At 42.9% G+C, this 24,098-nt stretch overlaps 1 protein-coding gene across 3 annotated transcripts in view; it reads left to right on the top strand.

Moving 5' to 3' along the window:
- dpr3 (defective proboscis extension response 3) overlaps positions 1 to 24,098 on the top strand; it is a 663,598-nt gene that overhangs the window by 386,911 nt on the left and 252,589 nt on the right. The window contains exon 1 of one of the 3 annotated variants that reach the window (XM_067768747.1): positions 5,687 to 5,797. The exons of the other annotated variants lie outside the window; for them this stretch is intronic. The gene's annotated coding sequence lies outside the window, so the exon portion shown is untranslated. Of the gene's footprint in view, positions 1 to 5,686; positions 5,798 to 24,098 lie in introns of those variants that run through there. 3 annotated transcript variants of the gene reach the window in all.

Raw genomic sequence — 24,098 nt, 5'->3', positions numbered from 1 at the left:
TGTCAGAAATTAATTTCTTGTTGTTTTCATGGACGATGCGGCCGGTGTTATAAAAGCACAAAACTGCGAGCACAAAAGCAGCTTAAACTAAATCAGGTGATGAGGACTGATCACGGTCTTCCCGTGACAGCAGCAAAAGGCGAATCTCAATTAACATTATCATAACGATTTGCGACCAGCAAAAAAAAAAACACGCACTTCAACAACATATCGCGGCGTGAAACCAGACAGAAATCTTAGCTTCCCGAAGCACATCCGAGGAGAAAACGCAAAGGCTGCGCATACAAAAGTGAATCTAAGTAGATTTATGGCTAGATGGTTATGCACTAGGAAGCTGCTTGTATCAACCTCGGATATACCTTCTCGTTAAGGAAAGAAAAGTAAACTGCGACAGTTATTTTCAGTTGAGTAGAGATGCTGTTATCGTACAGCGCGAGGACAAGAGATTCGACAGGAGAACATATTCCTAAGCCGAGTACATGGTGGAACTGACCACAAGGAAAAGTCAACTTTTATTTTATCCAATTGCTTACCGGACACGGTTTCTTACGTTATTATCTCCATGGAAATGTAAAGATTCAAAACCAGAACTTGAAATAATCCGGTTTCGTAAATCACAGTTAGTCGCAGCGACAGCTTCGAAAAAATAACAGTGACTGGCTGTAGCAGTATGTCCTTCTCGTTCGCAACACATTAACTAATAATCGCAATTACAGGCTCAATCACAGCTCATGTTACAGGCGCAATGCAGTGAACCAATAAACCTGTGATTTGTGACGCTTATTCGGCTACGAAAACGACTTCGTTTGTATTGCATCCTCTTCTATTACATGATCGCAACCTAAATATTGAATTAATTGATCTTGATCACCACAGGCAATTGTTCCTGGTATTTGCGATTATTGGTTAGCGTGATTATGAACTGCAATATAGATTAGTTGGTCTTCGATCACTATTCAGTCACGTATATAATCGGTGTGACTGTGATTGGAAAATTATATGAACTTTGTAATCAAATAGTTAAACTAGCGTCATTTCCCTAAAAAATATATGTATTTTTATACTCAGCTGAGCAGAGCTCAAGAGTATATTAACTTTGTTCGCATAACGGTAATCCGTAACGGCATAAACTAATCGAGATAGATATAGACTTCTATATATCAAAATTATCTGGGTGAAAAAAGAAATTCATTTAGCCATGTCCGTCCGTCCGTCCGCCGGTCTGTCCGTCCGTCTGTAAACACGATAACTTGAGTAAAATTTGAAGTATCTTGATGAAATTTGGTAGTGGGTTCCTGGGCGCTCATCTCAGATCGCTATTTAAAATGAACGAAATCGGACTACAACCACGCCCACTTGAGAAGAAAGCAAGGCGAGTGAATCCTCTCCTTTAAAAAAGGAGAAAAAAAAAACAGAAACGAACTTATCACCTAAAGCGAGATCTGAGAACTCTAATTTCTAGGTTGGCGTTAAAACAGTATTGAATAGAGTTGCCAGAGTTTTTAGAAGATTCACTTAATTTAACTGAAAAATTAAAAAAACGTCTTACCCCATAATTTTTTATATTAGTTATTTGAGAGGAGTGAAGACAAGAGAGACACGCACACTGAATTGAAAAAAAAACTTATAAAATTTATTGCCAATATATTTTGGTTGATTTCATACGATTCGGCCCATAAGTTTGCCTACTTTTTACCTTAAGCCTTTTGTTTTTCCGTATTACATAAAGAGCGCCTCTCTTTCCTAGATAGTTCGGGAAACTACCTTTAGTTGTGCTGAGTGATGTTAAACCTTAAATACAACTGAAAATTGAATTTGTAAAGAAAATAAATAGTTTATGAACTACAAAAAGTTTCTTCTCAACAAGTTTAGCGGCATTAAATAGCTTATTTTTTCACATTCACATCGCATCTGCTTCCAGCATCAGTACGTATCATAAAATTTGCAACTTTACACCAAGTTCTTACAACACGTCTTCCGCTGCTCGACACACTGAGACGGCTATTAAACAAACAATGCAAATGTCACAACTTGCCACAAGCGAATGCATGTGGCAAGCAGAGCGGAAGAGAGAAGATCGATCACTGAGCAAGCAGCATAGCAACACGTTCACATTCACACTCACTTACATTACATTACACTTTCCACATTTTCAAAGTACGCCACCAACTCACTCATACACCCACAACTTCACACCCACATCTTTATAAGTGGTAATATCAACTTTTAAAACATTTTTGGTTCCATTGTGGATACGTAAATAAAAGCAATGGAAAAGTTTGAAATTGTATATGTACTAAAAGACTCTTTTGCGCAAGACGCCTTCAACAGCGTTTGGCAAAATGGTAATACAAACAAATATCATGTAGTCGAAATAAAGTAGAGAAAACAATTTAAGAAATAAATAGCGCAGTGCTGCAAGTGAATTGAGCGTATAAAACAAGGGAAATAGGCGGGAAGGAAACAGGTAGTAGTTATGGTTGTTTCGTAGGCAAGAACCCTGTAACTGAATTGCTTGACAAAACTTGGCAATGGTCGTGAAGCGTAGACTACCCGTGGTGCAGCGGGTGACGGGGTTTACTTTGACAATGCGCTGTAGCGCTGTCTTAAGGCAACGGAAATACGAACGGAAAAGACAGCCGTAGAAGGTTTGCAATTAGAAATTTTGTGAATAGAAAGTTCAAATGACACGAAAAAAGGCAGCCTTACCGAATGTGCTTCGTGTGTGTGTGTGTATCTAATTCGGGGTAGATTTCTTATGCGACGGATGGATATGCAAAACCGACTTTGTAGCGGAATTATTCTAAGGAAATAGGGAGGTTTCGAAATACCTCCTGAGATATACAGATTTGAAACAGATTGAAATATGCGAAACAGGCAAGAAAAAAAATAGGGCGCGATAACCTCCGAAGAGATTTTTGGCCGAGCTTTTCTTCCAATTTGCATCGTACTGCTTTTATTTTTTCCTACAAATTGGCAGGACGGGATCTACTTATTTAATACCGACTACGAACGGCATCTGCAAGGCAGATGAGACTTCACTGAGAGCTTTTCATGGCAGAAATACACTCGGAGCGCTTGTCCAACACTGCCGAGGGACGACCCCGCTTAGAAAAATTTTCTTCTAATTGAAAAAACTTTTTTCTTAGATTTTGATGTTGTTTTCCCCGGGCGTGAACCCAGGATCGTCGGTGTGGTAGGCGGGGCACGCTACCATCACATCACGGTGGCCGCCAATCGGCAATGAAATTATGGAAATATAATGTCTTTCTGTGTTTTTTTAATGGACTTCTTCGGGTTTCGTATAGGACCTTTTCATAATGTTGACTGAACCCTTGGTGTTCTTTTTGAAGTGTTATCGGTATATACTTGATACCAAACTGATTCAATAACAGATCGATAACTTTTCAATAACAAACCAATATATTTTCGATAAGAAATTGATAAGAAATCGATAAAGAACTTTAACTTATCGATGAAAAATCGATAACCAATCGCTAAAAAATAGATAATTAATCGTTAGCGTTTGCTATCGATAAAAAATTTTCCAAACTTCATTAACGAATCGATAACTCGTATATAGCTGGTCGATACCAATAACAAGCCTATAATATCTACCTTTTACTGTTAACCCGTCGAAAAGAACTGGATAACACGCCTAGAAGCCGGCTATAAAAAGCCGATAACTCCTCACTAATGGTTTTTCGATAAGAGACCGTTTACCGATTTCGGTTCGGGTTTGTTTACGGTGCATATGACTTGCTTCTGTAGTCGTGGCGTAAAGATAGCGTGTTGCCAATGGTAGTAGTATCGGCGCATGCATTTGGGACGGCAGCAGTTGCATAGCAGTTTAGTTTCGAGAATTAAAATGGTAAGTTATTAGATGTTGATAGTCAGCTATCGCTTGGTGAAATGTTGTTTGCTTCTCGAGCATAGAGGTGGCCTATTTTTGCAGTGCTACTATTTTGTAGTATTGTTTTAGGCGCACGTGAAACTACAAGACATAATTCCGGAATTTGGGCCATGTGAGAAGCTCTTCGAAATAATCGTATTTATTTTTCAGGATGAGGAAGGAGATGTTCAAAACGAAGACAGTGCAGAGAGGCATAGAAAGAGTCAAAAATAGAGGAAGAAGTGGATATAGAGGTAAAATACGAAGTAAAGGGTTTTGAAAGGAAGAGTTAAAGGTATAGAGTGAGGAAGGCGAAGAGAAAGGAAAGTGGGATTTAAAGTGGAAAGCCTTTTTCCCAAAATTGGTGCCAAGTATGGGTTATTTTCTTTAAGTTGTGCTTAGATTAAATATGACAGTTTGGTAGATCAAGATGATGGAGGATCAAGAGATGGAGGGAGAGCACTGTTACGGGCGGATAGAGCAAATTAAAAATTTAGCGATGATGCGGGAGATGTAGAAAAGTTCTACAGCGAAAGGGGCAGCAACAGAGAAAAAGAGAGAAGGTGCAAGCAGTGGTGAGAGCAGAGTAACAGCGAAATTTAAAAGCAAAGAGTGGAGAAGGAGGTGAAGAGAAAGAGAGTGTGTACATATTTATACTCATACAATTTTTTTTTTGGAAATTCGGATTCATTTTACGCAATTTTCCCTTCAAAATAGTAAAAAAGGGGTTTAAAATTATTTTATTATTAAACAATTTGCGAACTAAACCACGATATTTCTTTTGGATGTTACTATAAGGTTTTCGGGTGTACCCAATTTTAACTGTAAATACCGAAAATCGCTAAAATTTTAAATTTTTTAGCATCACTAGAAGAAAGATGATATTACGAACGGAGAAGGCAAGAGCCTAGCGCGGTAAAACAAATACTACAAACTTTAGAATTTCAGTGAAAGTAAATTGTTTGGCATGAATAGTTTATAATGACAATGGCGATGACGATGGCAATGAAGATAACGCTGATGATTATTACACAAAGTTAAAAAGAAGGCTATAAATTACCTGAGTAACCCAGAATTATCGTACACAAGAATGCCTGCGACTGAAAGAATGCAACTAATGATCGAAACTATGTTTACTAGAACGATAATCATAATGATGATGGAATGTATGTAATAGAATTTACTAGACATTTATTACATAGAGTGACCGACCTACTTACATACAAAGAGAAACCGAAGCTTAGACAAAATTTTCAAAGAATTATGACAATCATTAGAGCGATGACATTCAATGACGTTGCGCTTAATGAAAATGCATTTCTTGAATTTTTCCCTTTTTCTTTTGTTTAACAGTGTTTTTGTTACCGCGCGCCTCTTTGAACGATGCACGAAAAGCATTGCCGGAAATGAAAGTTGTCATAATCTAGAGCAAGGAAGGAGCTACAACATTTGTACGTCTATCATAAGAAATTAACAACGAAAATTGCAAAAACATTAACAACAACAGCAATAGCAATAAAAAATACTTAATAACATCAAAAACAATGTGAAGAATTTGATAGAAATCGTTGCTGCAAAAGCGCAAACAACAAAAACAACGGCTAAAGGCAGTACAGTAGCTGGGCGCCTAAAAGTAGACTACAATAAAACTACATACACTTCGTAGCCTGCCCTTGCCGACATTTCGATCTAACGTTGAACTTAGTACATTTCAACTTTTTTGGCCTGGCCATAGCAGGAAGTAATTTAAATTATGCGCCATTTATACTTTGCTACTAAGCGATTTTAACATTTCAAAAAGTTTTGACTATGAAAAGTAATTTTTTTCAAACGGATATGCAATTGAAATGAAAACCGAGGCAATACAATTTCAAATTCACAAAAATATTTAAGGCAAATTTACAGGTGCGCGGGATTTTATATGAAAGTTGACTAAAGTTAAATAAGAACTAACTTAGTTTGGTGTGTTATTTGTAGCCTTGAAGTCAGAAAAGGGTTTATATGTACATAAAGTAAACAAAAGTGGACTAACACTTTTCAAACGGGTTAATTTACTTAATACAATTGGCTGTTATTATATTAAGTTTGAGTTTGAAAGTTTGAAATGAAATTGCTGTGGAAATTAAAATACGAATTGAGGAAGTTGTAGGAATTAAAATTATGCAATGAAATGTCCGTTTGTATTTGAGTGGAAATTGTTAGTGTTTATGTGTTTATTTGTTTAAGGTATTTGAATGTAAGTGGCTGTTTAGTGAAAAAACTTTAGAAAGTTTGGTGCAATGAAATATTAAATTTTGGACAAAGTTTTGACCTTTATAACACCAATGTGGTGAAAGATATTATAACGAATTTTGTTTTATAGTCCGCATCACTGAACTGTCAAATAAATAACTTAAATATTGAGTATTTTTTTTATTTTCATTTAAAATGTTCTTTATTTACAACACTAATATGGTAGCAGTACTTTACAATTAAATTACTCTCGTACTTCACTTACAACGTTTTAAAATCAAATTGATTAATTATTTCTCAGTTTGCGCTACTTTTATACTCTCAGTTGCCTCGTTCGTCTATTTCTCTTCGGGTATAGATTTTTGCGAACAACCGTCTCGGATTGTTACTTATATATTTCTCGTTTCGGTATTTCACAGTTGGTTGTTTAGCTATAACCATGTATTTGCTTGAGTAATGTCGTCTGCTCTCTTAACTGATTACATGTATTGGATATCTTGTCGCAAACTATAACAATTTATATATTTTAAATGGGCGTGACCCTGCACTTTTTTCTTAATCTTTTTATATAACTATTGTGACGAATACTAGTAACACTAAGTGATACTATCATCACTAATCTGATACTAAGTAAATAAAGCCACAACAACAATAAAGTAAGCTACCACACATGTATGTACGTAAACAAATTAATCATTATGTCTACACATATGTACGTACACGCAGCGGAGAAGCAACACACAACCACATTCATATATCTGAGATAATCCCGAAAGTATGCAATAATTATGCAAGTATCACTCACATATGCACGCGCATATGAGAAGCTATACACGCGCATTTGTAGTTATAATTTTATAGCAGTAACTAAGTTAATTATGGAAACGCCTAGAAGTATGGAACGAGGCAATCGAAGTGTATAAAAGCGGCAAAAGTATAGGCACGACAATCAGTTTGATTTAAGCAAGCTATTAGTTGTGAAGTATCAGTGTATTGTGAAGTACTTTAATAAAAGCCATTTTGCATTATTGAATATTGGAGTTATTTATTCAACAGTTTAGCTATACGAACGTTAGTAGAAGGTTGCAATTAAGAGGAATTGCAGTAAATTCGTTACACTATTATAGCCATAAAGCGAGAAAACGTCCACCAATCCTAATGAAAATTAGTATAAGGATTGATTTTAAGATAGAAACTGTTAAGCGCGAAAATGGATGAAATAGATTGGAAACTATGCCCACTTTTTATACTCAGTCTTCAGCCTGAACGCCCGTTAACATAACAGATTGAGTAAAATTTGAGATATCTTCAAAAAAATTCGGAGCCAAGGTTTATTGGAACTCAAAATATATTTATATTACAATTCGTCGAAAGGTTTGCCCGGCTGACAAATTTTTTGACAACTGCTGCTATTTTGCTCCCAAATCGAAATGACATCCGTTAACTGTGTTGTTTCTTTGCGATGTTTCGAAAACTTTTAGTGGTAAAAATAGGAAGCAATCAGTTTACAAATACCGGATAAATACTGAACTGTATAACTGTTTAGAACAATTTTTTTTAAGTTTGTGATGAATTTATTAACAATGCCATGATCTATTAATGTGGCTGAAAATATGTAATTTTATGAAAAGTACGAACACCAAGGAATCGTGCACTTTCGTAAGCCTATGAACATACAAAGCCTAAACCAATTCAAAATTCATCGTTCAACATCAAAAATACGACTAGTAAATCGATTCTAATTAGAAGCATAAATCGTTCTGAATCTATCTAACCAGAAAAAATCGTGCCATCGAAGGGTTCGCGATGGTACATTGAACCGTATACGTTCTAAAAGATAGGGCGAGTCAACCGTCCCATTGACATAAAAATGTCAGTGATAGAATTGCTCTTCCAACGAAAGATACCTAGAACTGTATGTTGGAACAGGATCCTGACAACGCAAAGACCGCAGAGCAAATCGCAAAGATATTTTTTGAACACGCTCAAGTCGGTCTATGTTGTACGGCCTCCAGATGAATACAGCATATTCTAGCTTAGACCGCATTAGCGTTGAAAATAAAATGAAAATACGAATGAGCGCGATCGTGGAATAAAACTTCGCAATGACATAATTAATCTGACTGTGGAATAGAAACATTGCATCATAGACTGCACCATGACCTGATATTTCATCAACAACCCTCAGCGTAGAGTCCCCAATATGATAAGAAGCAGGAAGAATATTTAGAGTTTTAGCAAAGGTAATACTAAAACATTTACTTATATTTAAAAGCGATTCTGTCTACACGAGTCCATTACGTTATCAAGGTCAGCTTGAAGCATAGTGGACTCAGATTGAGTCGTGATTGATGCAAAAATCATCAAGTCATCAGCATACAATAAGAATTCAGCATAACTGAAACAATGACGTATGTCATTAATAAAGATAACAAATAATAAGGTTCCCAACACAATCCCTCGGTGTACACCAGAGCTGGCAGTAAACGACTGTGAACAAATACCATCTAGATAGCATACTAGAATGGAAGCCCAAGCCAGCAAGTTTAGAGTTTATTAGTAATGAATGTTTGACTTCGACAAAAGCCTTCGAAAAATCGGTATAGATAGTATCAACTTGTGCCCTCCCATTAAATGAAGAAATACAGAATTCAGAAAATACTGCTAGATGAGTTACAGTTGATTTGCCAGGCATGAAACCATGCTGATTAGGTGAAATCAAGGTCTTTACTGCGAAGAATGTTTTATCCTTAATTAAAATTTCGAGACGGTGGAAAGTTTAGAAATAGGGCGGTAGTTAGCAACGTTGCTTTTATTACCACTCTTGAATATCGGGGTAATAGACGTTACTATCCAAGCGTTTATGGAGTCTCCATTACTGAGAGATTTATTAAAAATTAATAAGATTGGATACGCAACTGCTGCAATATTTTTAAACAAAACAAGTAAGGAGGGCAAAGTTCGGGTGTAACCGAACATTATATACTCAGTTGAGAGCGGTGCAGACAAAATAAGGGAAAAAACCATGTAGGAAAATGAACCTAGGGTAACCCTGGAATGTGTTTGTATGACATGTGTATCAAATGGAAGGTATTAAAGAGTATTTTAAGAGGGAGTGGGCCTTAGTTCTATAGATGGACGCCATTTAGGGATATCGCTATAAAGGTGGAACAGGGCTGACTCTAGAATTAGTTTGTACGATATGGGTATCAAATGAAAGGTGTTAATGAGTATTTTAAAAGGGAGTGGGCCTCAGTTCTATAGGTGGACACCTTTTCGAGATATCGCCATAAAGGTGGACCAGGGGTGACTCTACAATTTGTTTGTACGATATGGGTATCAAATGAAAGGTGTTAATGAGTATTTTAAAAGGGCGTGGACCTAAGTTCTATAGGAAGACGCCTTTTGACTCTAGAATTTGTTTGTAAGATATGGGTATCAACTGAAAGTTGTTAACGAGTATTTTAAAAGGGCGTGGGCCTTAGTTCTATAGGTGGACGCCTTTTCAAGATATCGCAATAAGGGTGGACCAGGGGTGACTCTAGAATTTGTTTGTACTCTATGGGTATTAAATGAAAGATGTTAATGAGCATTTAAAAAGAGAGTGGGCCATAGTTCTATAGGTGGACGCCTTTTCGGAATATCGTTATAAAGGTGGACCAGGGTTGACTCTAGAATGCCTTTGTACAATATGGGTATCAAATGAAAGGTGTTAATGAGTATTTTAAAAGGGCGTGGGCCTTAGTTCTATAGGTGGACGCCTTTTCGAGGTATCGCCATAAAGGTGGACCAGGGGAGACTCTAGAATTTGTACGATATGGGTATCAAATGAAAGGTGTTAATGAGTATTTTAAAAGGGCGTGAGCCTTAGTTCTATAGGTGGACGCCTTTTCGAGATATCGCCATAAAGGTGGACCCGGGTATGACTCTAGAATTTTTTTGTACGTTATGGGTAGCAAATGAAATGTGTGAATGAGTATTCTAAAAGGGAGTGGGCCTTAGTTCTATAGGTGGACGCCTTTTCGAGATATCGCCATAAACGTGGCCCAGGGGTGACTCTAGAATGTGTTTGTAAGATATGGGTATCAAATTAAAGGCATTAATGAGGCTTTTAAAAGGGAGTGGTGGTAGTTGTATATGTGAAGGCGGTTTCCATATATCAACCAAAATGTGGACCAGGGTGACCCAGAACATCATCTGTTGGATACCGCTAATTTATTTATATACTAGCCTTTACCCGCGGCCCCGTCCGCAAGGAGAAAATGAAATATGTGGGCTATTCACGTTAGCCTGCTTATAAAGTTATCTGTTTAAAATTTTTTTTCTGTCTAATGCATTTTATTTTTGTAATTGAGTAAAAAAAAGAACTTTAAGAAAAAGCCACGAAATGACCCCGACGCTATCGCGGACGGATCCCGAAAACCATCCAGAAACGCCCCGGAAGTGTTTCCAAAAGTTCCCGAAGTAGTCCCAAAAAAACCCGAAATGACAACGACACGATTCTAGACTTATCCAGATAACCACACAGAAATGATGCCTGAAGGGTACAAAATTGATCCCGAAATAGTCCCGAAAAAGTTCCGAAATTACCCTGACGGGCTCCCGGACGGATCTCAGAAACCATCCAGAAAATATCCAGGAAGGGTCCCTAAATTATCCCGACTAACTCCAGAAAAAGTTCCGAAATGGCTCCGAGGGATCCACGATGGATCGCGAAAACCATACAGAAATGATTCCGGAAGGATTCCAAAATGATCCCGAAATAGTCCGGAATTGACCCAGATGGGATCCCGCACAGATCCAGAAATGATCCCGGAAGGGTGCAAAAACTATCCCGGAAAAGTAACAAAAAATCCCGAAATGGCTCCTACGGCATCCCGGACGGATCCAGAAATGATCTCGGAAGGGTCCCCAAATGATCCCAAAATGGTCCCGAAATGACCCTGATGGATCCGGCAAACCATCAAGAAATTATGCCGAAAGGGTCCCAAAATGATCCCGAAATAATACAGAAAAAGTCACGACACGACCCCTAGAGGATCCCCAAATGATCCCGTATTAGCCCCGAAAAGGTCCCGAAATAACCCCGACGGGATCCCGGACAAATCGCGAAAACCATCCAGAAATGATGCCGGAAGGAATCCCAAATGATTCCGTAAAAGTCCCGCATTGATTCCGACGGGATTCCGAACGGATACCGAAAATCATCCAGAAGTGATGCCGGAAAGGTCCTCAAATGATCACCTAATAGTCCAGAAATGACCCTTAAGGGGTCATGGACGGATCCCATAAAACATCCAGAAATGATCCCGATATATTCCCGAAGAAGTCCCGAAATGACCCTGACGGGATCTCGAACGCACCCCTAAATGACCCTGACGGGATCCCGGACAGATCCCGTAATCCATCCAGAAATGATCTTGGGAGGGACCCCAAATGATCCCGAAAAAGTCCCGCAATGATTCCGAGGGGATCCTGATCGGATACCGATAACCATCCAGAAGTGATGCCGGAAAGGTCCTCAAATGATCACCTAATACCAAAATGACCCTGACGGCATCCCGGACTGATCCCAAAATCCATCCAGAAATGATCTTGGGAAGGTCCCAAAATTATCCCGAAATAGTCTCGGAAAAGTTCAGAAATTAACCTGACGGGTTCCCGGACGAATCCTGAAAGCCATCTCTAAATGATCCCGAAAAAGTCCCGAAATGACCCCGACTGGACCCCGAAAGGATCCCGAAAACTATCCAGAAATGATGCCGGAAATGTCCTCAAATGATCACTTAATAGTTCCGAAAATACCCTGACGGGATCCCGAACGGATCCCGACAACTATCTAGAAATGATGCCGAAAGGGTCCCAAAATGATCCCGAAATAATACAGAAAAAGTCACGACACGACCCCTAGAGGATCCCCAAATGATCCCGTATTAGCCCCGAAAAGGTCCCGAAATAACCCCGACGGGATCCCGGACAAATCCCGAAAACCATCCAGAAATGATGCCGGAAGGAATCCCAAATGATTCCGTAAAAGTCCCGCATTGATTCCGACGGGATCCCGAACGGATCCCGAAAACTATCCAGAAATGATGCCGGAAATGTCCTCAAATGATCACCTAATAGTTCCGAAAATACCCTGACGGGATCCCGAACGGATCCCGACAACTATCTAGAAATGATGCCGAAAGGGCCCGCAAATGATCCCGTATTAGTCGAGAAAAAGTCCCGAAATGAACCCGACCGGATGCCGGACGAATCCCAAAAACCAGCCAGAAATGATGCTGGAAGGGACACCAAATGATCCCAAAAAAGTCCCGCAATAATTCCGACGGGATCCTGAGCGGATACCGAAAACCTTCCAGAAGTGATGCCGAAAAGGTCCTCAAATGATCACCTAATAGTCCCAAAATGACCCTGACGGCATCCCGGACAGATCCCGAAATCCATCCAGAAATGATCTTGGGAGGGTCCCAAAATTATCCCGAAATAGTCTGGGAAAAGTCCAGAAATTACCCTGACGGATACCGGACGAATCCTGAAAACCAATCTTAAATGATGCCGAAAAAGTCCCGAAATGACCCTGATGGGACCCGGAAAGGATCCCGAAAACTAACCAGAAATGATGCCGGAAAGGTCCTCAAATGATCTCCCAATAGTTCCGAAAATACCCTGACGGGATCCCGAACGGATCCCGACAACTATCCAGAAATGATACGAAAGGGCCCGCAAATGATCCCGTATTAGTCGAGAAAAAGTCCCGAAATGACCCCGACGGGATGCCGGACGAATCCCAAAAACCATCCAGAAATGATTTTGGAAGGGACCGCAATGATCCCGAAAAAGTCCCGCAATTATTCCGACGGGAATCTGAACGGATACCGAATACCATCCAGAAGTGATGCCGGAACGGTCCTCAAATGCTCACCTAATAGTCCCAAAATGACCCTGAGGGCATCCCGGACAAATCCCGAAATCCATCCAGAAATGATCTTGGGAAGGTCCCAAAATGATCCCGAAATAGTCTCGGAAAAGTCCAGAAATTACCCTGACGGGTTCCCGGACGAATCCTGAAAGCCATCCTTAAATGATCCCGAAAAAGCCCCGAAATGACCCTGACGGGATCCCGAAAGGATTCCAAAAACTATCCAGAAATCATGCCGGAAAGGTCCTCAAATGATCCCCTAATAGTTCCGAAATGACCGTGACGGGATCCCGAACGGATCCCGACAACTATCCAGAAATTATGCGGAAAGGGTCCGCAAATGATCCCGTATTAGTCGAGAAAAAGTCCCGAAATGACCCCGACGGGATCCCGGACGAATCCCAAAAACCATCCAGAAATGATGCCGGTAGGTATCCCAAATGATCCCGAAATAATCCCGAAATTACCCTGATGGGATCCCGCACGGATCCCGAAAACCATCCAGAAATGATGCCGGAAGAGCCCCCAAATGATCCCGAAAAAGTCCCCAAATGACCCCGACGATATCCCGGACGGATCCCGAAAACCATCCAGAAATGATGCCGGAAGAGCCCCCAAATGATTCCGAAAAAGTCCCCAAATGACCCCGACGAGATCCCGCACGGATCCCGAAAACCATCCAGAAATGATGCCGGAAGAGCCCCAAATGATCCCGAAAAAGTCCCCAAATGACCCCGACATACTCCAGAAAAGGTTCCGAAATGGCTCCGAGGGAATCAACGACGGATCGCGAAAACCATACAGAAATGATTCCGGAAGGATCCCAAAATGATCCCGAAATAGTCCGGAAATGACCCAGATGGGATCCCGCACAGATCCAGAAATGATCCCGGAAGGGTCCAAAAACTATCCCGGAAAAGTAACAAAAAATCCCGAAATGGCTCCTACGGCATCCCGGACGGATCCAGAAATGATCTCGGAAGGGTCCCCAAATGATCCCAAAATGGTCCCGAAATGACCCTGATGGATCCGGCAAACCATCAAGAAATTATGCCGGAAGGGTCCCCAAATGATCCCGAAATAAAACAGAAAAAGTCACGAAACGACCCCTAGAGGATCCCCAAATGATCCCGTATTAGCCCCAAAAAAGTCCCAAAATGACCCTGACGGGATCCCGAAAGGATTCCGAAAACAATACAGAAATGATGCCGGAAAGGTCCTCAAATGATCCCCTAATAGTCCCGAAATGACCGTGACGGGATCCCGACAACTATCCAGAAATGATGCCGAAAGGGTCCGCAAATGATCCCGTATTAGTCGAAAAAAAGTCCCGAAAGGACCACGACGGGATCCCGGACGAATCCCAAAAACCATCCAGAAATGATGCCGGTAGGTATCCCAAATAATCCCGAAATAGTCCCGAAATGACCTCGTCGGCATCCCGGACGGATCCCGAAAATTATCCAGAAATGATGCCGGAAAGGTTCCCAAATGATCCCCTAATAGTCCCGAAATTACCCTAATGGGATCCCGGACGGATCCCGAAAACCATCCAGAAATGATGCCGAAAGGGTTCCCAAATGATCCCGTATTAGTCGCGAAAAAGTCCCGAAATGACCCCGACGGGATCCCGGACGGATCCCGAAAACCATCCAGAAATGATGCCGGATGAGCCCCAAAATGATCCCGAAAAAGTCCCCAAATGACCCCGACGAGATCCCGGACGGATCCCGAAAACCATCCAGAAATGATGCCGGAAGAGCCCCCAAATGATCCCGAAAAAGTCCCCAAATGACCCCGACGATATCCCGGACGGATCCCGAAAACCATCCAGAAATGATGCCGGAAGAGCCCTCAAATGATCCCGAAAAAGTCCCCAAATGACCCCGACGAGATCCCGGACGGATCCCGAAAACCATCCAGAAATGATGCCGGAAGAGCCCCCAAATGATCCCGAAAAAGTCCCCAAATGACCCCGACGATATCCCGGACGGATCCCGAAAATTATCCAGAAATGATGCCGGAAAGGTTCCCAAATGATCCCCTAATAGTCCCGAAATTACCCTAATGGGATCCCGGACGGATCCCGAAAACCATCCAGAAATGATGCCGGAAGGCTCCCCAAATGATCGCGAAATAGTCCCGAAATGATTCCGGAATAGTCCCGAAAATGTTCCAAAATAACCCCGACGGGATCCCGGTCGGATCCCGTAAACTATACAGAAATGATCCCGGAAGGGTCCCAAAATGATCCCGAAATAGTCCCGAAAAAGTCCCGAAATTACCCCGGCGTAATCCCGGACCGATCCCGAAAACCATCCAGAAATGATCCCGGAAGGGTCTCGATATGACCCTTACGGGATTACAAATAAGGTGAAGCTAATTAAAAAACCATGTTAATAAGGCAGCAGGCGCATTGGAGCGAATAAAAAGTTAGATAGAAACATACAGGTAAAGCTAATAAAAGCGTGCTAATGAAAACAATTGATGGAGGGCGGATGGCGGGAGTGGAGGAGAGGACCACTGATCGTTCCTCCAAAATTGTCTAGATCTTGTTCTGTATGTACCAGATACCAAAAACTATTGATTTAGGAGAAAATTTAGATTGAGTTATAACATTTTATGGATTTTACACCAGAGGGGGAGATAAAGGGGGGCGGGCGGATGGTGTCACTGCTTACTTTGTAAGCCCTCGACTTATTTGACCCCTTGAGTCTGTGATATTGGTGAAGGCCAGTATACGTAAAGTTATAATGTGTAAAAATTATGAAAAATAATTTCTCGAAGGGTCGTGGGACCCCCACCCCTCTTTCCATGTTCGAAAAAAATTTCGCCCGTAGACTACTGTCTGTGTCCCAAATTTCATCAAAATCCGTGTAGCCATTCTGGCGTGATTCAGTCGCAAAGACGAAAAAATATAATAATTAAATTATAACTGTTCCTAGGGGGCGTGGACCACGCCCCTTTTGAAAAATATATAGCTAGTAGATCCTTCTAGACTATTGGCTATATGTGTGCAAAATTTCATCCAAATCGGTCCAGCCGTTCTTGCGTTATTGAGTCACAAAGACAAACGTCTGGACAAACATCCAAACATCCAAACATCCAAACATCCAAACATCCAAACATCCAAACATCTAAACATCCAAACATCCAAACATCCAAACATCTTAACATCCAAACTTTCCCATTTATAATATATACTAGCCTTTACCCGCGGCCCCGTCCGCAAGGAGAAAATAAAATATATGTGCTATTCACGTTAGCCTGCTTATCAAGTTGTCTGTTTAAAAATTTTTTCTGTCAATGTATTTTATTTTTTAATACAGTAAAAAAAAGAACTAACTGAGCTGATGGGCACGCTTACATGAATAGTACAATATACTTTTTTCGAATTAAAAAAAAAATACATTTTGTTTCTAAGTTAAATTAATTGATATGACAGGGGTGAAAGAATTACTACTCATAGAACAAAGGAGTGAAACTGCAATTAGCTAAAACCAAAAAGAAGTTTTTAAATGAAAGCAGTGTTGCTTTTTCGGGTATTTAGTTGGTTAAAATATTACAAAAATTTTAATTATAGTTGTAATAGTTCGTTACAGGATTCATTTAAAAATAGAACGAAAAAGCTGTGATATATTAAAGATAAAACATACCGAATTTTAATTACGAATAATTTGCGGTAAATCCACGGCCATGTGTGCTGAATTACCTGTTTCGAAGAGACCTAAAATGATCCCGGAAGTGTCCCTAAATGACACCAAATAGTCACGAAATGATGCCGACGGGATCCTGGACAAATCTCGAAAACTATCCAGAAATGATGCTGGCAGGGTCCCAAAATAATCCCGAAGTAGTCACGAAAAGTCCCGAAATGACGCTGACGGGATCCCGGACGGATCCCGAAAACCAGATTTGATTCCTGAACGGTCCGCAAATGATCCCGATATAGTCCGAAAAAGTCTCGAAAAAACTCTGACGGGATCCCGGACAAATCCCGAAAATCGCCCAGAAATTATCCCGGAGGAGTCCCAAAATGATTCCGAAATAGTAGTCACGAAAAAGGCCCGAAATGACCCTGACGGGATCCCGAAAACCATCCAGAAATGACTCTGGAGGGATCCCCAAATGATCCCGGAAAAGTCCACAAACCATCCAGAATTGATCTCTGAAGGTTCCGCAAATGATCCCGAAATAGTCCCGAAAGTCACGAAAAACTCAGACCCATCCCGAAAATCATGAAGAAATTATCCTGGAAGGGTCCCAAAATTACCCCGAAATAACTCCGACGGGATCCCGGACAGATCCCGAAAATCATCCAGAACTGAGCTCTGAAACGTCCGCAAATAATCCAGAAATAGTCCGGAAAAAGTCCGTCGGGATCCCGGACAGATCCCGAAAATCACCCAGAAATTATGCCGGAGGGGTCCCAAAATGATTCCGAAATAGTCCCGAAAAAGTCCCGAAATGACCTTGAGGGGATCCCAGACCGATACCGAAAACCATCCAGAAATGATGCCGGAAGAGACCCCAAATGATCCCGCAAAAGTCCCAAAATGACCCCGACGGGATCCCGGACGGATCCCGTAAACCATCCAGAAATGATGCCGGAAGAGAACCCAAATGATCCCGCAAAAGGCCCAAAATGACCCCGACAGGATCCCGGACGGATCCCGAAAACCATACAGAAATGATGCCGGAAGAGACCCCAAATGATCCCGCAAAATTCTCAAAATGACCCCGGCAGGATCCCGGACGGATCCTGTAAACCATCCAGAAATGATGCCGGAAGAGACCCCAAATGATCCCGCAAAAGTCCCAAAATAACCCCGACAGGATCCCGGACGGATCCCGAAAACCATCCAGAAATGATGCCGGAATGGACCCCAAATGGTCCCGAAATGACACCGACGGGATCCCGGACGGATACCGAAAACCATCCAGAAATGATGCCGGCAGGTATCCCAAATTATCCCGAAATAGTCCCGAAATGACCCTGACGGGATCGCGGACGGATCCCGAAAACCATCCAGAAATGATGCCGATAGGGTCCCCAAATTATCCTGTATTAGTCGAGAAACAATTCCGAAATGACTCCGACGGGATCCCGGACGGATCACGAAAACCATCTAGAATTGATACCGGAAGGTACCCCAAATGATGCCGAAATAGTCCCGAAATGACATCGACGGGATCCCGGACGGATCCCGAAAACCATCCAGAAATGATGCCGGAGGAGACCCCAAATGATCCCTTAATAGTCCCGAAATGACCCTGACGGGGTCCCGGACGAATCCTGAAAACCAATCTTAAATGATGCCGAAAAAGTCCCGAAATTACCCCGACAGGATCCCGGACGGATCCCGAAAACCATCCAGAAATGATGCCGGAATGGACCCTAAATGGTCCCAAAATGACCCCGACAGGGTCCCGGACGGATCCCGAAAACCATCCAGAAATGATGCCGGAAGAGACCCCAAATGATCCCGCAAAAGTCCCAAAATGACCCCGACAGGATCCCGGACGGATCCCGAAAACCATCCAGAAATAATGCCGGAATGGACCCCAAATGGTCCCGAAATGACACCGACGGGATCCCGGACGGATACCGAAAACCATCCAGAAATGATGCCGGCAGGTACCCCAAATTATCCCGAAATAGTCCCGAAATGACCCTGACGGGATCGCGGACGGATCCCGAAAACCATCCAGAAATGATGCCGATAGGGTCCCCAAATTATCCTGTATTAGTCGAGAAACAATTCCGAAATGACTCCGACGGGATCCCGGACGGATCACGAAAACCATCTAGAATTGATACCGGAAGGTACCCCAAATGATGCCGAAATAGTCCCGAAATGACATCGACGGGATCCCGGACGGATCCCGAAAACCATTCAGAAATGATGCCGGAGGAGACCCCAAATGATCCCTTAATAGTCCCGAAATGACCCTGACGGGGTCCCGGACGAATCCTGAAAACCAATCTTAAATGATGCCGAAAAAGTCCCAAAATGACCCCGACAGGGTCCCGGACGGATCCCGAAAACCATCCAGAAATGATGCCGGAAGAGACCCCAAATGATCCCGCAAAATTCTCAAAATGACCCCGGCAGGATCCCGGACGGATCCTGTAAACCATCCAGAAATGATGCCGGAAGAGACCCCAAATGATCCCGCAAAAGTCCCAAAATGACCCCGACAGGATCCCGGACGGATCCCGAAAACCATCCAGAAATGATGCCGGAATGGACCCCAAATGGTCCCAAAATGACCCCGACAGGGTCCCGGACGGATCCCGAAAACCATCCAGAAATGATGCCGGAAGAGACCCCAAATGATCCCGCAAAAGTCCCAAAATGACCCCGACAGGATCCCGGACGGATCCCGAAAACCATCCAGAAATGATGCCGGAATGGACCCCAAATGGTCCCGAAATGACACCGACGGGATCCCGGACGGATACCGAAAACCATCCAGAAATGATATGACCCTTACGGGATTACAAATAAGGTGAAGCTAATTATAAAACCATGTTAATAAGGCAGCAGGCGCATTGGAGCGAATAAAAAGTTACATAGAAACATACAGGTAAAGCTAATAAAAGCGTGCTAATAAAAACAATTGATGGAGGGCGGTTGGCGGGAGTAGAGGAGAGGACCACTGATCGTTCCTCCAAAATTGTCTAGATCTCGTTCTGTATGTACCAGATACCAAAAACTATTGATTTAGGAGAAAATTTATATTGAGTTATAACAATTTATAGATTTTACACCAGAGGGGGAGATAAAGGAAGGGGGGCGGGCGGAGGGTGTCACTGCTTACTTTGTAAGCCCTCGACTTATTTGACCCCTTGAGTCTGTGATATTGGTGAAGGCCAGTATACGTAAAGTTATAATGTGTAAAAATTATTGAAAAATAATTTCTCGAAGGGGTCGTGGGACCCCCCTTCTTTCCATGTTCGAAAAAAATTTCGCTAGTATACTACTGTCTGTGTCCCAAATTTCATCAAAATCCGTGTAGCCATTCTGGCGTGATTCAGTCGCAAACACGAAAAAATATAATAATTAAATTATAACTGTTCCTAGAGGGCGGGGACCACGCCCCTTTTCAAAAATATATAGTTAGTAGATCCTTCTAGACTATTGGCTATATGTGTGCAAAATTTCATCCAAATCGGTCCAGCCGTTCTTGCGTGATTGAGTCACAAAGACAAACGTCTGGACAAACATCCAAACATCCAAACATCCAAACATCTTCACATCCAAACTTTGCCATTTATAATATACTAGCCTTTACCCGCGGCCCCGTCCGCAAGGAGAAAATTAAATATATGGGATATTCACGTTAGCCTGCTTATCAAGTTATCTGTTTAAAAAGATGTTTCTGTCTAATACATTTTATTTTTGTAATTGAGTAAAAAAAGAACTAAATGAGCTGATAACCTGATAGGATCCCCAAATGATCCCGAAATTATCCAGAAAAATCCACGAGATGACCCCGACGTTATCGCGGACAGTTCCCGGAATATTCCCAAAAACCCCGAAATGACAACGACACGATTCTAAACTTATCCAGAGAACCACAAAGAAATGATGCCTGAAGGGTACCAAAATGATCCCGAAATAGTCCCGAAAAAGTTCCGAAATGACCATGACGGGCTCCCGGACGGTTCTCAAAAACCATCCAGAAAATATCCAGGAAGGGTCCATAGGGGATCCACGACGGATCGCGAAAACCATACAGAAATTATTCCGGAAGGGTCCCAAAATGATCCCGTATTAGTCCCGAAAAAGTCCTGAAATGACCCCGACGGGATCCCAGACGGATTCCGAAAACTATCCAGAAATGATGCCGGAAAGATCCTCAAATGATCCCCTAATAGTCCCGAAATGACCCTGACGGGATCTCGAACGGACAACTAAATGACCCTGACGGGATCCCGGACAGATCTCGAAATCCATCCAGAAATGATCTTGGAAGGGCCCAAAATAATCCCGAAACAATCTCTGAAAAGTCCAGAAATTACCCCGACGGGATCCCGCACGGATCCCAAAAACTATCCAGAAATGATCCCGAAATGACCGAAAACCATCCAGAAATTATGCCGGAAGGGACCCCAAATGATCCCGAATACCATACAGAAATGATGCCGGAAAATACCCCAAATGATCCCGAAATAGTCCCGAAAAAGTTCCGAAATGACCCGGAAGGGATCCCGGACGGATCCCGAAAACCATCCAGAAATTATGCCGAAAGGGTCCCCAAATGATCCCGTATTAGCCCCGAAAAGGTCCCGAAATAACCCCGACGGGATCCCGAACGGATACCGAAAATCATCCAGAAGTGATGCCGGAAAGGTCCTCAAATGATCCCCTAATAGTCCCGAAATTACCCTGATGGGATCCCGGACGGATCCCGAAAACCATCCAGAAATGATGCCGGAAGAGCCCCCAAATGATCCCGAAAAAGTACCCAAATGACCCCGACGATATCCCGGACGGATCCCGAAAACCATCCAGAAATGATGCCGGAAGAGCCCCCAAATGATCCCGAAAAAGTCCCCAAATGACCCCGACGAGATCCCGCACGGATCCCGAAAACCATCCAGAAATGATGCCGTAAGAGCCCCAAATGATCCCGTATTAGCCCCGAAAAGGTCCCGAAATAACCCCGACGGGATCCCGAACGGATACCGAAAATCATCCAGAAGTGATGCCGGAAAGGTCCTCAAATGATCACCTAATAGTCCCGAAATGACCCTCAAGGGGTCATGGACGGATCCCATAAACCATCCAGAAATGATCCCGATATATTCCCGAAGAAGTCCGAAATGACCCTGACGGGATCTCAAACGCACCCCTAAATGACCCTGACGGGATCCCGGACAGATCCCGAAATGCATCCAGAAATGATATTGGGAGGGACCCCAAATGATCACGAAAAAGTCCCGGAATGCTTCCGAGGGGATCCTGATCGTATACCGATAACCATCCAGAAGTGATGCCGGAAAGGTCCTCAAATGATCACCTAATACCAAAATGACCCTGACGGCATCCCGGACTGATCCCAAAATCCATCCAGAAATGATCTTGGGAAGGTCCCAAAATTATCCCGAAATAGTCTCGGAAAAGTTCAGAAATTACCCTGACGGGTTCCCGGACGAATCCTGAAAGCCATCTCTAAATGATCCCGAAAAAGTCCCGAAATGACCCTGACTGGACCCCGAAAGGATCACGAAAACTATCCAGAAATGATGCCGGAAATGTCCTCAAATGATCACCTATTAGTTCCGAAAAGACCCTGACGGGATCCCGAACGGATCCCGACAACTATCCAGAAATGATACCGAAAGGGCCCGCAAATGATCCCGTATTAGTCGAGAAAAAGTCCCGAAATGACCCCGACGGGATGCCGCGCGAATCCCAAAAACCATCCAGAAATGATTTTGGAAGGGACCCCAATGATCCCGAAAAAGTCCCGCAATTATTCCGACGGGAATCTGAACGGATACCGAAAACCATCCAGAAGTGATGCCGGAACGGTCCTCAAATACTCACCTAATAGTCCCAAAATGACCCTGAGGGCATCCCGGACAAATCCCGAAATCCATCCAGAAATGATCTTGGGAAGGTCCCAAAATGATCCCGAAGTAGTCTCGGAAAAGTCCAGAAATTACCCTGACGGGTTCCCGGACGAATCCTGAAAGCCATCCTTAAATGATCCCGAAAAAGCCCCGAAATGACCCTGACGGGATCCCGAAAGGATTCCAAAAACTATCCAGAAATGATGCCGGAAAGGTCCTCAAATGATCCCCTAATAGTTCCGAAATGACCGTGACGGGATCCCGAACGGATCCCGACAACTATCCAGAAATTATGCCGAAAGGGTCCGCAAATGATCCCGTATTAGTCGAGAAAAAGTCCCGAAATGACCCCGACGGGATCCCGGACGAATCCCAAAAACCATCCAGAAATGATGCCGGTAGGTATCCCAAATGATCCCGAAATAATCCCGAAATGACCTCGTCGGCATCCCGGACGGATACCGAAAATTATCCAGAAATGATGCCGGAAAGGTCCACAAATGATCCCCTAATAGTCCCGAAATTACCCTGATGGGATCCCGGACGGATCCCGAAAACCATCCAGAAATGATGCCGGAAGAGCCCCCAAATGCTCCCGAAAAAGTACCCAAATGACCCCGATGATATCCCGGACGGATCCCGAAAACCATCCAGAAATGATGCCGGAAGAGCCCCCATATGATCCCGAAAAAGTCCCCAAATGACCCCGACGAGATCCCGCACGGATCCCGAAAACCATCCAGAAATGATGCCGGAAGAGCCCCAAATGATCCCGAAAAAGTCCCCAAATGACCCCGACATACTCCAGAAAAGGTTCCGAAATGGCTCTGAGGGAATCAACGACGGATCGCGAAAACCATACAGCAATGATTCCGGAAGGATCCCAAAATGATCCCGAAATAGTCCGGAAATTACCCAGATGGGATCCCGCACAGATCCAGAAATGATCCCGGAAGGGTCCAAAAACTATCCCGGAAAAGTAACAAAAATCCCGAAATGGCTCCTACGGCATCCCGGACGGATCCAGAAATGATCTCGGAAGGGTCCCCAAATGATCCCAAAATGGTCCCGAAATGACCCTGATGGATCCGGCAAACCATCAAGAAATTATGCCGGAAGGGTCCCCAAATGATCCCGAAATAAAACAGAAAAAGTCATGAAACGACCCCTAGAGGATCCCCAAATGATCCCGTATTAGCCCCAAAAAAGTCCCAAAATGACCCTGACGGGATCCCGAAAGGATTCCGAAAACAATACAGAAATGATGCCGGAAAGGTTCCCAAATGATCGCCTAATAGTCCCGAAATGACCGTGACGGGATCCCGACAACTATCCAGAAATGATGCCGAAAGGGTCCGCAAATGATCCCGTATTAGTCGAAAAAAAGTCCCGAAAGGACCACGACGGGATCCCGACCGAATCCCAAAAGCCATCCAGAAATGACCGGCATCATATCCCAAATG

Source organism: Eurosta solidaginis, chromosome 2 (assembly GCF_040869045.1).
Source record: "Eurosta solidaginis isolate ZX-2024a chromosome 2, ASM4086904v1, whole genome shotgun sequence".
NCBI classification, from domain to species: Eukaryota; Metazoa; Arthropoda; class Insecta; order Diptera; family Tephritidae; genus Eurosta; species Eurosta solidaginis.
Note: the sequence above shows the minus strand (reverse complement) of the source record. Positions and strands in the feature narration are given on the sequence as shown.